Source organism: Amblyomma americanum, unplaced genomic scaffold, assembly GCF_052857255.1.
Source record: "Amblyomma americanum isolate KBUSLIRL-KWMA unplaced genomic scaffold, ASM5285725v1 scaffold_81, whole genome shotgun sequence".
In the NCBI taxonomy this organism is placed as follows: Eukaryota; Metazoa; Arthropoda; class Arachnida; order Ixodida; family Ixodidae; genus Amblyomma; species Amblyomma americanum.
This window is the reverse complement of record NW_027526553.1, coordinates 376,240-392,618: the sequence shown is the minus strand read 5'-3', so window position 1 is coordinate 392,618 and position 16,379 is coordinate 376,240. Positions and strand designations below refer to the sequence as shown.

The 16,379-nt window shown below is 48.4% G+C and overlaps 1 pseudogene; it reads left to right on the top strand.

Annotated features, from left to right (window-relative positions):
• Window positions 1-15,966, top strand: part of LOC144112396 (uncharacterized) — a 40,342-nt pseudogene extending 24,376 nt beyond the window's left edge.
• The last annotated feature ends 413 nt before the right edge of the window (window positions 15,967-16,379 follow it).

Here is a 16,379-nt window from a genome sequence, read left to right as displayed (position 1 = left end):
AACTTTAGTTGTGAACCCGAACATCTGACGAAAAACACGGTGATTGCCCATTTTGAAGAATTTGGCGAACATGCCGGCCAATGTGCCTTATCAACAACGGCTCCCGAAATAGCTGAACAGGACACTGGAACAGCCATTAGGACCCACGTGAACCCTGACCTTCTGACCAATCAGAAACGCCGCGTGGCAAGCCTTATTGACTATTTCCGCGAGTGGTTTGCATCAACATCCAAGGTTCGCCAGACGCCAATAACTAAGCACGGTATTATCGTCGACAGTGACCAGAGACCGCTATGTCAGCGTCCTTATCGTGTTTCGTCGAAGGAGCGCGATGCTATCCGCCGACAAGTTGCCGAAATGCTCCACGACGACGTCATACAACCATCGACGAGCCCCTGGGCGTCACCTGTTGTTCTCGTCGCAAAGAAGGACGGCAGCCTACGGTTCTGTGTAGATTATAGACGCCTCAATAACGTTACCAAAAAAAGATGTCTATCCACTGCCGCGCATTGATGACTCATTAGACCGCCTCCGCCATGTTACCTACTTTTCTTCACTCGACCTTCGTAGCGGTTATTGGCAAATCGAGGTCGACGAACGTGACCGAGAAAAGACCGCCTTCGTTACTCCTGACGGACTATACGAATTTAAGGTGCTTCCTTTCGGCTTGTGTTCAGCCCCTGCGACGTTCCAGCGTATGATAGACACCGTACTAACTGACCTGAAGTGGCAGTCCTGCCTTGTCTATCTCGACGACGTCGTGATTTTCTCCGACACGTTCGAGGAGCACCTGAAACGTTTGCGTGCCGTCTTCGAAGCAATTCGTTCTGCGGGTCTGTCTCTCAAGCCTGAAAAGTGCCACTTCGCATTTCGGGAGCTCAAGTTTCTTGGCCACATTGTGAGCGCTCAGGGCGTTAGCCCCGACCCAGAAAAGACCGCCGCCGTTGCTGCATTTCCCCAGCCAACAGATAAACGAAGCTTGTGGCGTTTCCTGGGGCTTTGCGCCTATTATCGGAGGTTCGTTCAAAACTTCTCCAAGCTCGCAGAGCCGCTGACTCGCCTGACAAAAGACTCCGAACCCTTTGTCTGGGGCCAAGATCAGGAAAAAGCTTTCAGAGAGCTTAAGGTCCGCCTCCAATCTACGCCTATCCTTGCCCACTTCGACGAGCAGGCCGACACGGAACTGCACACAGATACCAGCAATGTGGGCCTCGGTGCGGTGATTGTGCAGTAGCAAGACGGTGTGGAACGCGTGATCGCATACGCAAGTCGCACTTTGTCCCGTTCCGAAGTGAATTATTCCACAACGGAAAAGGAGTGTCTCGCTGTTGTGTGGGCAATCACAAAATTTCATCCATACCTGTACGGCCGCCCGTTTCGAGTCGCCAGCGATCATCACTCCTTGTGCTGGCTTGCGAACCTCAAAGATCCATCGGGGCGACTTGCACGGTGGAGCCTTCGGTTGCAAGAGTTCGACGTCACCATCGTGTATAAGTCGGGTCGGCAACATAGCGATGCAGACTCTCTCTCCCGAGCTCCTCTTACGTGCCCACCAGATGAGTCCGACGACGATTCTGCTTTCCTCGGCGCTGTCACCACATCCGACCTTGCCCACCACCAGAGGGCCGACTACGAACTGCTGCCTCTAATCGAGTACCTCGAAGGAACCGCTCCGTCTCCGCCCAGACTCTTCTCGCGCGGACTTTCGTCGTTTTGCTTAATAGATGGAGTCCTCTACAAGAAAAACTACGGTCCGACCGACACTGCGTATCTACTCGTTGTCCCAACCGTGCTTCGTAAAGAAGTTCTCGCTGCATGCCACGACGACCTTTCTTCTGGCCACCTCGGTTTTTCCAGAACATTGGGACGCCTCCGCCACAAGTACTACTGGCCACGGCTTGCTGCGGTCGTCCAACGCTACGTTCGAACCTGCCGTGGGTGTCAACGACGGAAGGTACCACCGACACAACCGGCCGGCCTTCTGAAGCCAATTGATCCACCGCAAATCCCATTCCAACAAGTCGGCATGGACTTACTGGGCCCATTCCCAGTGTCCTCCATGGGAAACCGGTATATTGTGGTTGCCACGGACTACCTAAGCCGCTATTGTGAAACCAAGGCTCTTCCCCGTGGCACCGCGGCTGGAATTGCACAGTTCTTTGTTCACCACATCGTGCTTCGCCACGGCGCCCCCGTGGTTGTATTAACTAAACGGGGAACCGCGTTTACGTCGGCTCTTACACACACGAGGTCCTCCGTCTTAGTGGCACCAGTCATAGAAAAACGACTGCTTACCATCCTCAAACGAATGGACTTACTGAGAGGCTGAACAAGACCATCACAGATATGATGTCTATGTATGTCGACGCTGACCATCGCAACTGGGACGAAATACTTCCCTACATCACGTTTGCGTACAACACCGCCCTCCAAGAAACGACGCGCTTCACCCCCTTCCGTTTGGTGTATGGCCGAGATGCCCTGACCATGCTTGACGCCATGCTTGACGCCATGCTGCTCCCGGATTGTACCCCCTCGTCTGTCCCAGGCGCTGACCAATTCGTTCGCGATGCAGAAGCCGCTCGCCACCTTGCTCGACAACGCATTCGCCACCAGCAGACAACTGACGCCCGGCGTTACAACCTCCGCCACAGGGAGGTGATTTACCAACCCGGCGAGCACGTCTGGGTATGGAGCCCTATACGTGTGCGCGGTCGCTCTGAAAAGCTTCTGCGGCGCTACTTCGGTCCCTACGAGGTGCTACGTCAACTCAGCGATGTGAACTATGAAGTGTACCCGCTAGGGGTTGTCCGGTCTTTTCGCCCGCCCAAGTCTGAAGCCGTCCACGTGTCCCGCATGAAACCGTATTACGCCCGTTAGCCCCCCGGAGTTCACATTCAGTGCTGCCACTACACGCCATCGCACTTTCGGTGTCTCCACACTCTTTATCCCCCTTGCCGGAGGCATCGAGGCGATGCCTCTTGAAAGGAGGGGGGCAATGCCACACTGCTCACATTCTGCGAGCGCCGCCATGCGGCCGAGCGGCATTACTGGGCTCGTGTGGGAGCGAAGAAGAGGACGTTCCCGTTCGAACGCGCGCTGCTGGGTTTCTGGCCTTCGGATTAAAAAAAAGCCTTTTTTTTTCGTGCCGCCCTACGTTTGTCGGCGACAATATTCTCTCTAAGGGTGTGCATCGCATTCCGAGCCTGAATCTGCAGGCTTGCACTCAAGCCTCAACCCAGCAGCTTCAGTTATAGCTCGTGGCTTGTCCGCTGGCTACCTAACGAACCAAATATATTGTTTCAGCACCCCTCTGAAGCGACCACAATCGCAAAGGCATCTCACGGCTTGTGAAAAGAAATGGTAGGGGTTCAACTTAGTAAAACCGAGCAGATGTGCGAAAGCACCTCTTCATTCTTCAATTGGGGGGCGGGGGCAATTAAGTTCCGCCTCAGGGGTATGACGTGATATGTTTAGTAGGTTAATGCCTTTATATGCAGATTTGCTCATTATCTACGCAACATTCATAAATGGAAGCGAGTGCTCATACAATACCCAGCTCTGTGGTGCAGTCCTTAAGCGATGCGTCACTGCACTGGCAAATGGCTGTTTCTAGTCACAGCCACAGGTAGGGATTGTGCGACCCATGTTGCTTTTCCCTTCCAGAGCAACTTCTCATGCAACTGGCGCGACTCTTCTCCGAACTTAGCCGAGCTGCTACCCAAGCTTGCCTGAGTAACTCGGGTAATTTCGGGTAGTAACTCCGGTTCCTAGGAAACGGTGTAAGATCGTACGTACGTACGTACAGAGAACGTACAGCTCCCGTCAAATGCATGCAGCCCAAAAGGTTTGGTTCTAAGCTGTTTAGTGGGGCTCCTTAGCACATCTAGCAGGCCAAATCTTAGGAAGATTGAGGACGCCATTACATTTCCCTTTCTAGTGGTAGCGGTCGCTGAAGATGCATAACGAAGCATGCAGCAGGTCTCACAAGCAGACCTCTTAGGCCGTATACTATTGAGGGGGGTGTGCGTACGGTGACAAGATTCTTGGGTGGTGGTGGTGAGCGTATGAGTGCTTTCGGCCTAAAACACAGGTGGCCGAGGAGCTGCAGGCGTGCTTCCACCTGCTGGCGAGGACCTACCGCTTCGGCGCCCTCTCCCTCGCCCGTCAGGCTGTTAGCCGCGACACCACCGACGGCAACGCCTACAAGTGAGTTGCTCACGCCGTTGTATGTATATAAAGCAGGGGATGCAAGGTCATCATTGCGTCATAAATCACGGCACCCAGAAATGAATACTAACCTTCAGAGACGGAAGCACTTTCCTGTCGAAGAATAAGTAAGAGAACCAAGTGGCGCCATTCACACAAAGACATAGCATCGTACGGTGTCGATTCTACTATTCTGTTCAAACTCTTGGTTGGAGTCGTTGTTTTTGGTATCATGAGTTTCGGCCGGTGATATCGAGGTTTAGGTTCAAGCAACTGAATCTGTTGCGGATGTAATACCGTAGGCACAAATTGGAATTTTGTCGTTTCTTCTGGGAAAGCGAGGTGAACATCGAAGCCGTGTGTGTGCAGTCATGCATGCTTCCAAAGGGAGAAATGTATCCCGTTGAGGGACACTTTCTATGCTTTTGCACCTCCTCAAGTCCTTGAGACAAATTTCGTCGTTCGTCCCCTGGAAGCTTGACACAAATCTTTCACAATAGATCATGGCAGCGCGTACCATTACCTCGGATCTAGATGAAAAAAAAATATATGTACTTAAAGCACAGCGTGTACCGAAAGCAGTGCATCACCGATGCAATTTCTAGTAAACGCAGGCTTTCAACACACCGCATTCTACAAACGCGGGTTAATGACATCCTGGTCGAATTCAAGAGGGAGAAATGGGCTTGGGCAGGGCATGTAATGCGCAGGCAAGATAACCGCTGGCCCCTAAAAGTAAAGGAGTGAATTCCAAGAGAAAGCAAGCGTAGCAGCGGGTGGCAGAAGGGTAGGTGGGCGGATGAGATTAAGAAGTTCGCAGGCACAGAGTGGGGGCAGCTGGCAAAGGAGACGGTTAATTGGGGAGACATGGGAGAGGCCTTTGCCTAGCAGTGGGGTAGTAAGGCTGATGTGGATGATGATGATGATATGGTAGGTCACCACAGTGGTTACGAAAGCATTTCGCTAAGCAGAAGGACCCACTTCTGGTACGCTGCGGTCGTGTTGACTTTTCTTTGCTGAAAAAAGCACGTAGTCTAGAGTGCGCATGAGCAGTTTTGATGTTGAAGCCAGTGAAATTCAGTGCTGCTGCTCCCCTCGCAGCGAACTTGTAATGCGGTGCGGTAGAAAAAAAAAGATTACGAATATTTTTATAGTGTTTGTACAGTGTTCCCAGCTTTCATTACTAAGTGGTGCTCGCTATGATTGCCGCAAAAGCTCTATTACCGTGAAACAGCGCTTTAACGAACTTTTGCGAAATCTACAACGACACCCTACTGCATCCAGTGACCGCTTTCAGATGAAAGAATTTTAGGACTGCAATTTTTTCACCTTAGTGAAAAATTTCAAAAGCATTCATATTCTTCATCAGACTCAGAACGCATGCAGTGTGGAGACATACCGGAGATTATGCCTGTCACGCTTCGCGCGTCAGAAGCTGCCCACTCCCGTAAAACCCTAGGGTGCACAATAAAATTAGAGAGCATGCACTAGCAAATCTAAAAAAGGTTAAAACAATGGGTCCCTCAAGTCGTGGTGCAGAAGACTGCCGTATTTTTCTCAAAGTAATCCGCTAAGAATGAGAGCAATGTCTGAACTGATGTAAATTTTCATTTCACTGCGACAGCGTGCGCAGGCGCTCAATAGTGCTCGATAGCATGCTGCGCTCGGTTGGCAGGTGGAGAGAGGCAGATGAGGAAGAGTGTGCCTAGAGCAATCAGCGAATTGAAAGACAGGCCACGACGCCGGTTTTTTTCCGAGATGAGGTTTCAAATGCGGAGGGCGCAGACAGCGGGGTGGGGAAGGGATTGTTGGCAGTTGGGGAAAGGGCGCGACGATGAAGCGGTGGCTAGGAGACAGATGGCAGATGGTACGTCCCGTGATGTGATGAAATCGGAACTGTCTCGACCAATCAATGATTGTTTCGATAGAGCACAACGCCAGTTTTTTTCCACGGTGAGGCATCTAATGCTACCCGACTAATAAAAGCACTCACTGTGAATGAGCATTGCACTGAGGTGCTTATCAGGACAGGAGTTCAGAAAGAAAAGGGATCATATCAGACGTTTTTACTCCAAAGGAATCGTCAGTACGCAGACGGACTATTTCGTCTTGCAAAAACACAGCTACCGGTTTCCTTCGCTTTCTCAATTTCTCTTGCTCATTTTCTGTCGTCCGCGTCTATTTACGTTGTGTTTCGGAGCTTGAACAACCGACGAGCCCACGCCTTTGCGCTTGCAAACCTTTCCTGCCATGTGTTGCAGGTACGAAAGCGAGATGCGGGCTCTGGTGGACGCCGCGCGGGACCAGCTGTCCGCCCTGCTGCGCAACGGCACCGCGTGGATGACGGCCTCCGAGCTGCGTACGGCGCTGCAGAGGCTCGACACCCTGCGCGTGGTGTTCCTCGGGGAACCGGAGGACAGCTCGGAGCGCCTGTCGCGCTACTACGCCTGCGCGCTGAACGGAGTCAGCGGGGGGACCTCAAACGCACGGCTACGGGAGGGGACTACGGTGAGGCAGAGCAGTGAAAACTTGGGACTGTCGCTAATAGAGGACGTTTATAGTCCCTCTTTATATATTAACCTATAAATATTTCAGTGACTCATGCATTCAGTGATACAATAGGACTTTGGTGCAAAGCTCAGTAAAAGGATCCCTGCACAAAAAGGAACCCAGAGTGGAGACATAGATTAAGAATAATGACTTGTCCTGAGTGTATTCCCGCGCTTAAACCAAAATCATGTGCATAATACCTATGATCACAATATGACATCGTGAACATAACATGCTTTGCGTCGGTTTCGAGGTCTATGGCGCGAGCTTATATTTGACGTCTTGCAACGAACTGCGCATAGAAGGGCCTGAACCAAACCGCTCAAGCAAAATGAACGTAAAATCGTGTGTTAATGCGCACTGAGGACGTTTTTGAAGTTTGACTCGTTCGATAGACAAAATATTCTAAACCATACTGACCAAACAAGGCTTTTATAAGGACGGAAAGACCAAAAACACAAAAAATAGAGGTATCGTTATCAGATGCAGATTTCGCATGTGCACTGCATGCATCGACATCGATTTCCTTGAGCAGATCCCAGGGGCCACGCTTCCTCGCTAGTTACTTCAAGACGGTCGCAACGGTTATCCACTCCATAGACGTCACTAGTTTAAAAGGAGTCGGGAGAAAATTCTTAAGCTGTATTTTCAGAGCCCCAAATGCGCCTTTAGCTGCTCAGTGAGTCTACTCACTGAGCAAGAGTCAGAAAGCCAACATCTGGTGAGAACACTTGTTCAATAGAGTTGCCCTTAAATTACCTTTCTTATGAATGCCTCAACATTTTCTCCTAGGTTAGATATCCATATCGCTGTACTGAGAGTGCCCTGTGGATCGCTTGTTTTGCTCGTTTGGCCGTATCGAAAGGCATACACTGCGCTGACATCATGCGATGCCTTCAAGTAGCGGTGATTCAAATATGTGCAACTGAGACCCTTAAAACAGTGTTAGAGTCAAGTCAAGTCAGTTTTATTTACTTCATTATGAAGTGGGCACGCTCAAGCAAAGAGCCAACGATTTTCGCTTGAGGAAGCCCGAGCCCACTACATGGTTCCAATACATTGTAGCGCAGCAAAAGACGAGGACACAAGAGACGAGAGACGAACACCACGAGCGCTATACATGACGTACAGCAAGGGCAAAGTTAAGGAAAGTAAAAAGTCCACACACACTACATAACAAAATATAATACAAGTAATTCAGAAATACAGAGATACATTCTTGGTACTTGCTCGTTAATACGCAATGCATAGGTGTTAACAGAGATGAAAAGGTCATACTTGTCACACTTTAACGCAAAGGGAATACAGCGGCTTACAAAAATTATTTCTTAGAGTTTGTGAACTCGATGATTCGAGAGAGGAACGTGCAAAGATGAATTTATTAAGTAACCTAGGAACTACATGACACATCACCTGTCGACCATGGTCTGTACGGCAAAAGGGTATGGTCCAACGTTCGTGTTTTCGAAAAAAGTATGGCGTTGAGTTCGCTTCGAGGGATGACAATGCTATCAATAAGTTGTCACGGTGAGAAATAAATTTTTTGTATCTTATGGCCAAGAAAAATTCGCATACTAGCTTATAAGCCGGTATGATTTTGAATCGCTTAAACAGTTCTTCGGTATGTGGGAGGTAGTCAACGTTTGCTATGTAACGTACTGCTTTTTTGCATCATGTATACCTTGCGCAGGTTAGTTTGAGTAGTAGCGTCCCAGACAACGAAACAGTAGTGAACATATGACATGAATAATGTGTAGTATATTATTAATTTAATCGATACGGGTAGACATGAGCGAAACTTCGGCAGTATTCCGACCCAATTTGATAAATTGGTTAAAGTAGAGCTAATGCGAGGGTACCTGCTCATGTTCTCGTTAAACAAAATTCCTAGTGTTTTTACTGTGTCTGCCATCTCTATAATAGAGTTGTATACTTTTAGTCTAAGGTCTGATGTAACAACGCTCTGCCGGTAATGAAAATGTACCGCTTTTGTTTTCTTAATTTATATGGTAAAGGAATTTGCTGAAATTCATGATTTCAACTTCTCTAGTACACTGTTTATATATGAAATGAGCAGTGGAATTTTATTGTCCCTGAACAAGAGACTCGTATTGTCTGCATACAGAAGATATTTTGGAAGGTGGCTGATGTATGTTATGTCGTTTATATACAATAAACAATAGCGGCCCTAAAGTACATTTGTGTGGAACTCCAGTATTTATAGGTTGAAGGGATGAAACGTGCTGCTCTGTTGTTGCACACTGATATCGATGCTGTAGGTAAGACTTTAGTAGACAAGCTGCAGAGCCACGAATTCCATATCTTTCTAGCTTGTTGAGTAGTATTTGATGGTAGAGGCGGTCAAAAGCCTTCGATAAATACACAAAAACTTCTATGCACATCTCCCTGTTTTCAAGTGCCTCGAGGATTCTCTTTTTTGCATTAGTAGGGCTGCTTCAGTCGACCTGCTTGGGCGGAAACCATGATATGACGGATTTATGAGGTTAAGCTTATTGCAGCAGTTTATGAGTCTCTTATGAATTACTCTTTCTAGGCCCTTAGAAAAAATCGGCAGAATAGAAATCGGTCGACCGCTGGACATATCGTTTTTATCGCCACTATTGAAAAATACAATTTCTCTGAAGATTTGCATTAATTTGGGAAAGCAACCTGTTAATTATATATATGTCAGTACGGGGCACTAACTTTCAGCACATATTTAACTGGAAGAATTTGTATGCCAACATTATTGCGTGATTTGCTATTTTCCAACGAGTTGAATATATTGCATACCTCGCGTTGATATGTCGGATCAAAATGAATGCTGCGGTTATTAATAGGAATTGTGCAGCTCTGAGACTGAGGGTTTTGAGAACTGCTGACAAGATCTTTAAAAAATTTCTTAAATTCTTCGGCGAGTTCTGTGCCATGTATGCGGCGGCCCTGAAAAACGAAATCTTTGATAACTGGCAACGATGGGGTTCTGTTCACTACTTGTTTAGTTTCTTCCATACGTCTACACTATCGTTACAGGATTCCTGTTGGAACTGATAATAGTGTGGACATGCGACGGTCCACCAGAAATTTCATATTTATTCCCCTGGAAAGAACCGTAAATTTATATAGGTTCCCCAGTTTGTGATTAATTCATGACTTAACGAAATAAACACCACACCAACTAATTGAAGAACTTTTCGTATTTAGGGGAGTAACCGCAGCATCCCCTGCGGAAGCCGTAACGCAACCCTCTTGCCTCCTACCCTGAAAAAAAAATACCAGTCACGTACAGAATTTTTCGACAACCCGCCGCGGTGACGTACGCGCGGCTACTGATCCGGAGGGTCCGTGCTGAATGCGTGATGCGGCAGCAGCGTGAATCGCAAAAGGCGTCCGTGTGCTGTGCGATGGCAGTGCATGTTACAGATCACCACGTGGTCGCCGGCCCTAGCACTAAGGCACCTCTTCCTTTCTTTACTCTCCTCTTCATACTACGCCTCACGGCCGGCTGGACGGGTCCACTGAAAAGCTACACATTCGCTTCAAATAGATACGCAACAGAACCCACGAACGTATGTCGTTCACTTATTTACGGTGTATTTAAAGCAATTTTGGATCCTAGAAAAAGAGGAAACGGACGTGGACAAAGCACCGTATGTGAAGCCAAATGAGCTAGATCCCCTTAAAGGAATGGAGTGGTACCTATGAGAAGCTTAAACTGAAAGGGGATGGAAGAGTGAGGAGGACAGATGTGATGATGAACATTTTGGGGATAAGATCGCCGGAGCTGGCCGAGGAGCGGATTGATTAGAGATTAACAAGAACGGACTTACCCTGCTTTGAGCGTAGCTTGGTCGATGGAGGTGGCGATGAAGTGAGCTTGCCGTTTGAAGCGAAAAGCTTCACTACGTCAGCTCTTCGAGCCGTCAGCGGGGCAGCCAATTAGACCTGGAATGTAGCTAAAGGTCAAACCACGATCACAACTGGTGGTAGTCAGGTCCGACACCAAGGTGGTCCTAAGAGCAAGGTCAAAGGTGAAAGTCGAGATAGTTGGTGAAAGAGCCGCTAGTGTCGCAGCTGTAGCTGACGTCATGTAAAAGAGGAGGAGGAAGAAGTTGAGGGGTATATAAGCGTGTGTGCGCGCGCTCACTGCCGGACGCCTGTTGCGACGGAGGAAGGTGAACATCCTGCCGTAGCCGCGCGCCGAGAAGCCACGGTCGCGAAGTTTATGTCTTTTCGAAGAAAGCAAGATGTTTAACGAATAAAAAGATGCCTACTACTGTGTGTGTGTCACTGTGGCTATATGTGGAAACCGCCAGTCGCTCGACCACAAACGTAGCCAGGCAGATTCAGCTTTTCGCTTTCGACCAAAGTCAATTAGAGTTAAACCGCCAAGAATTTTTTATTCTTTCGACATGCAGTGGAGAAACTGTTGCTGTTACACTTGGTGGCACAACCTCAAAACTAAAAGTGTTTCTATGAAGTCTAATATTTTTGTATGAAATCATAACTCCCATCGCTGCGAGAGTTCCTAGACAGGCCGTTTCTGAAGGGAGGAGGGAGAACCGAGCAATAAATGAATATTATTTTGCAGCAACAATGAAGAGGATCGTTTTCCACGCACACAAATCTTTACTGGAGCAACTAAGCGCAATCTTATTCTGGTGTCTGCCTTTTACGAACGCAGACGAACCATTCCGGAAAAGTGCCCGCTTTTACTCGCACAATGGAGCCCAAGCCGACCCTTCTCCAGGAGTACGTCCTCCAGCAAACAGAGACCAACGACCTCTACTGGAGCAATCTGGACCGGGCAGAAGAGAACCTCGAGAACCGGTGGCCGCCGCTGCACGTCGAGCCGCGTGCCGACTACTTCGAGGCGCGCAACACGCTCCTAATTTCCCCAGCCTGGTGTCCTTCCTGTCGGCCATGCTGGTGAGCGTGGACCCCTTGCTGGTGCCCGTGCTCGGCTTGGACATCTTCCGGGGCCTGCTAACCGTGGTCACCAGCAGCCGGCGTTCACCAGCAGGAGGCAGCAACGCCTCGGCCAGTTGGCAAGAGGCCAAAGCCGGTGGGATGTTCGCGGGAGGCAGAGAGAACGCAACGCGCTCCCTGGAAGGGCAGTACGTCAACCTGACGGGTGACCGACAGCTGTGGCCGCGTCTGCCCGACGAACTGTTCTTTGAGACGGCAGTCGTGGAGCCCCTGTTTACGCTCTACAAGGGCTATATTGAAAGGGTAGTAGGGCCTTTGAGGGAAACGAAACTTTTTCTAGCGCTAATTAGTACACGGAGAAAACGGCAAGATCGTCAGCAAACGAGCTCCAAGTAATAACGCGATAGCGTTGAAGAACTCGTTTCATGTTGCGTCGCCATGCATGTTTTACAATGAGCGAAAAATCCACGAAAATTCCCCAGAGAAGCAAACTAGGAGGAAGATGGGCAGCTATGTCACGTAACCTTGCGACGTCATCTCAACCTGCTCACCGGATTGTGAGCCAACAGCACATCATGGCAGGTGGCAGTTGAATCAACGATTGGAATGAATTCGCCCAAGATCACTCTCATCTCAGTGCGTCTGAAATGTTTTATAATTGTTATTGTCAAAGTGATCACGCTTATCTATACCTCGGTCCCTTATAAGTCCTGTGCTTGTCTTTTTGCCTAGTGCTCCTTTTGTTAGGCATCTGATTCAGGACTTTTGTTGACAAAAATTCAGCTACAGAGCACTGGCCAGTTATTTAACACTTGAAAACAGCCACGCTACTTCTAAAACTAGACACTTTTCCTGGTATTCCACAAAAGGGCTTGCTAATCGTTTTAGCTGCCCATGCTTCAAAGCTGCACAGGGCGTGGAGAAACGTTGCGCCGGAAGCAGTTTTTCCATATTGTGCCAAAGCATTCACAAATATGGTTATTTTATCGTTTTCAGAAGCGGCGTTGCGCACCCTTGCGATCTTTTTTATATTTAGCCAGTTTCTTTGTTGTTTTTTCAGCACATGATCTTTTAGGAGCGCCAGCTTGTATTTCATTTATTTCCATCGGAGAGCTGCAAAAGACACAGCCAGGAAGTCCCGACAAACGTTTCTATGGTTTCCACGACTGCCACCACGAGTCACGTCGCGCTGTATATGCAAAATCGCTTGATTCAAAATTTTACGAGTCATAGCTAGGTGGCTTGAGCCACCGCCCGATTTAATATGTTCAGCCTGATCCATCCATCCACCAAGGGAATTTTGAACCTTTGGTAAAACATCGTGACTTTTTATGGCAGTGAGAAATTGTTGGTTTCAGCGCCGTAAGTCAGATTTTGCTACGATGACAAAGAGTCGACCATGATAATCACCAAGATCGAGCAGTATTTCTTACCACGGTCCAGTTGTTCACAAAATTGCAAGTTTAAAATATTTCCATCCGGTTACGCTGTGTTTCCTGCTTGCGGCCAACAGGTGGTGTCAGTTACTGAATGTCGAGGAAAGCTGGGCATGAGAAGTGTGAACTGAAAGCAGTGAGAACCCTCCCGCTGCTTTCCCACTGACGCGTCAGAGCATGGCTCTCTTCAATCCTTGCCTCGCAAGTACCCCGAGCTTCGGGACGTGCCCAACATCCCCGAGCTTCCCGGGAAGAACGCGCTGGAACTGTTCTTCAACTACGCGGTGGCGCACTGCGAGCACGGACAGCGGTCGGCAGAGGCAGCTGCTTCTGTCGGCGCACTGCTGATGTCGCCGGCGGCGCAGCTCAAAGTGGCTCTCATGAACTCCACAGTAAGAAGCGCAGCTCCGAGGCACCGACCGTAGTGTATCCACCGATTTATTCTCTTGTTCATTCTTCCGCAACATCGACAGCAGGAAATATTAATAATATTTGGCTTTTGGGGAAAGGAAATGGCGCCATATCTGTCTCATAATATCGTTGGACACCTGAACCGCGCCTTAAGGGAGGGGATAAAGGAGGGAGTAAAAGAAGAAAGGAAGAAAGAGGTGACGTAGTGGTGGGCTCCGGAATGATTTCGACCACCTGGGGATCTTTAACGTGAACTGACATCGAACAGCCGACGGGCGCCTTAGCGTTTTGCCTCCACCGCCGCGTTCGGGTTCGAGCCCGAGAACTCCGGATCAGTAGCCGAGCGCCCTAACCACTGAGCCACCGCGGCGGGTGACAGCAGGAAAGTCGAACCGTTTTCGGTGTCAGGAAACGCGATGGCACTTGCCTCCAAACACTTCGACTGTTAAAAAATGCTGGTCTGATATGTTTATGTAGCTTATTTGAATTTTTTGGCCTTTGAGAAAGACGCCGTTAATTTCCAAAGGCGTTGCCCAATGGCGCGTTGACCTGCGATCGAGCCATCGTACGCCACCGCGGTGGCTCAGTGGTTATAGCGCTCGGCTGCTGACACTTAAGACGCAGTTCAAACGCGTTGCGGGGGTAAAATTTTTATGGAGCCGAAATTCTAGAGGCCCGCATAATGTGCCATATCAGTGCACGCTAAATGACCCCAGGTGGTCGATATTTCCGTAGCCCTTCACTACGGCGTCACTCATAGGCTGAGTTGCTTTGGGACTTTAAACCCGCATGACCTAACAAAACTAAACTCGACCATCATATATTTTAGTTTACGCCCATCGATCTGCAGCAGTGCACAGTGTTTCTGCTCACGTTACAATGGCGAGCTGGAAGTGATTTTCTTTATATTTTAGCAGTACATGGCATAGAGGTCTGGATGCTTTACCCGTCACTACATTAATTACTCACATGACCCAGTGCTTCGTATCGTATCCTCATCAGCTGTTTAACAGCAGTATTAAGGGGCCACTCCCCAGTTCTAAGCTTAATATCGCGTATTGTAAACACACTTCACTGATGAATAGTAATTCCACCTTCGACAAAACTGGAATAAAGGCGCTCGTATACTGAACCAGAGTACCCGGGTTCGAACCCGACTGCGGCGGCCGCGTTTTGATGTAGGCAAAACGCAAAAAGGCGCCCGTGTGCTTTGCGATGTCAGTGCACGTTTAAGATCCCCAGGTGGTCGAAAATTTTCCGGAGACATCGTTCCTCCACTAAGCACCTTTTTCTTCCTTTCTTTTTTCACTCCCTCCTTTATCCCTTATCTCATCTCGGGTGTCCACCGAGATATGGAAGACAGTTACTGCGTCATTTCCCTTCCTCCTGAATCAGTCGTCATTTTCATTTTTTGCCAACGGCAGCATTGGTCTCACCGAATTCCGGGGACATCCTCAAAAAGTTATCCGTCATTCGATCGATTTGACTGCGGGTGCGCTTACCGATTCACCACATCAGCGCCACCAGACTGCTTGCAATATAATAACAAAGCTGATTTAAAACAGAGGAAGAATCATTTTAATAATATGGATAGGTATGCACTCATATGTTAGTGCATATCGGCAGCTTTGAAGAACATCCTTCCTTAAATATCCTCGGAAAATGAACACCGAAAAGCACGGAAAAAGCACTGTCGATAGTCCCAGTGTAGCTGGTTTGCGGTTTACAGGTTTGTACGGTCGTGGGTTTGTCAGTTTCCTTCGCGTACACTCAAGCATACTGGTGGCAACTCCTCATAGTTAAAGCAGGATTACAGGAACAGACCGCATGCGCATTAGGCAAGGTAACATCAGTCTCGTTTTAAGAAATGATTTCTCTATCAAAAGAGAGTTCAAACAAGAAATCCAATAGTGCTGGCATTGTACTCTTCCTTCCTTAACATGGAAACTGCAACACCAATAAGCAGAGTAAACACCTTTCTCCTCACCACATATTACTTTACAAAGAGCCGATCGAAATTCGGCAAAAAACATCTAATCGTTGTTAACTAAAGGTCACTGTTCAATCTGAGGCTATTCCGCTTTACACTGCAGTTTTCTTAGATATATTTGTGCTAAATATTTATAGAGATAAAGCGTTAAAATCTGTTGTTAAAAGCAGATTATCCTACTCAAACACCGGATTTTGAAAATTAATTAAGCCGTGCTAATGGAACTAGTTTATGTCAGATATTAAGTTGTTTAATACAGAAGCGCCGCATGAAAATTGCTACTATTGAGACCTTTACGCGCTTTTGTATTCCGATGATTTTCATATTAAATTTCTCGTTCGCCTCCTTCCGCAGGCCTTCTCATCCGTGTTCCACTGCAAAGACGACGACGTCATGAACGCTCCCACCAAATGTGCAGAAGAGGAAGAGGTAGTGGTTTGACGTGGCTCAGCTACCCAGGCTGCGGGGCAGTGGCTAGGTACCTGGCGGTGTTGCTCTAGCTTGCTAAATTTCTCCTTTTTTTTTCTGTGCCTGTTTGCTCCTGTTCTTGGGTGATTGGGTGCGGGACGAAAGCTTAATGTCTACTTCTTCTCCTGGCCAGGGGTTTTCCCCTTGGTCGGCATCTCTTCCTAAAGACCAGCTCCCAATCGATCTCTTTTTCCGCAGCGGTGTTTCAAGCATTAGAGTCGCATTAGTGCCTTCCGATGGAGGCGCTATCCGACTGAACAACCCGGAGGCCGTGCAGGCGGCTCTTAGGTCAACATCGCAGCATTTCATGCACATTACCGACGTCCGGCAGTTCGGCAGGGGTGGCATTTTGTGCAGGTCGCCGGATAAAGCCTGTATTGAAAACC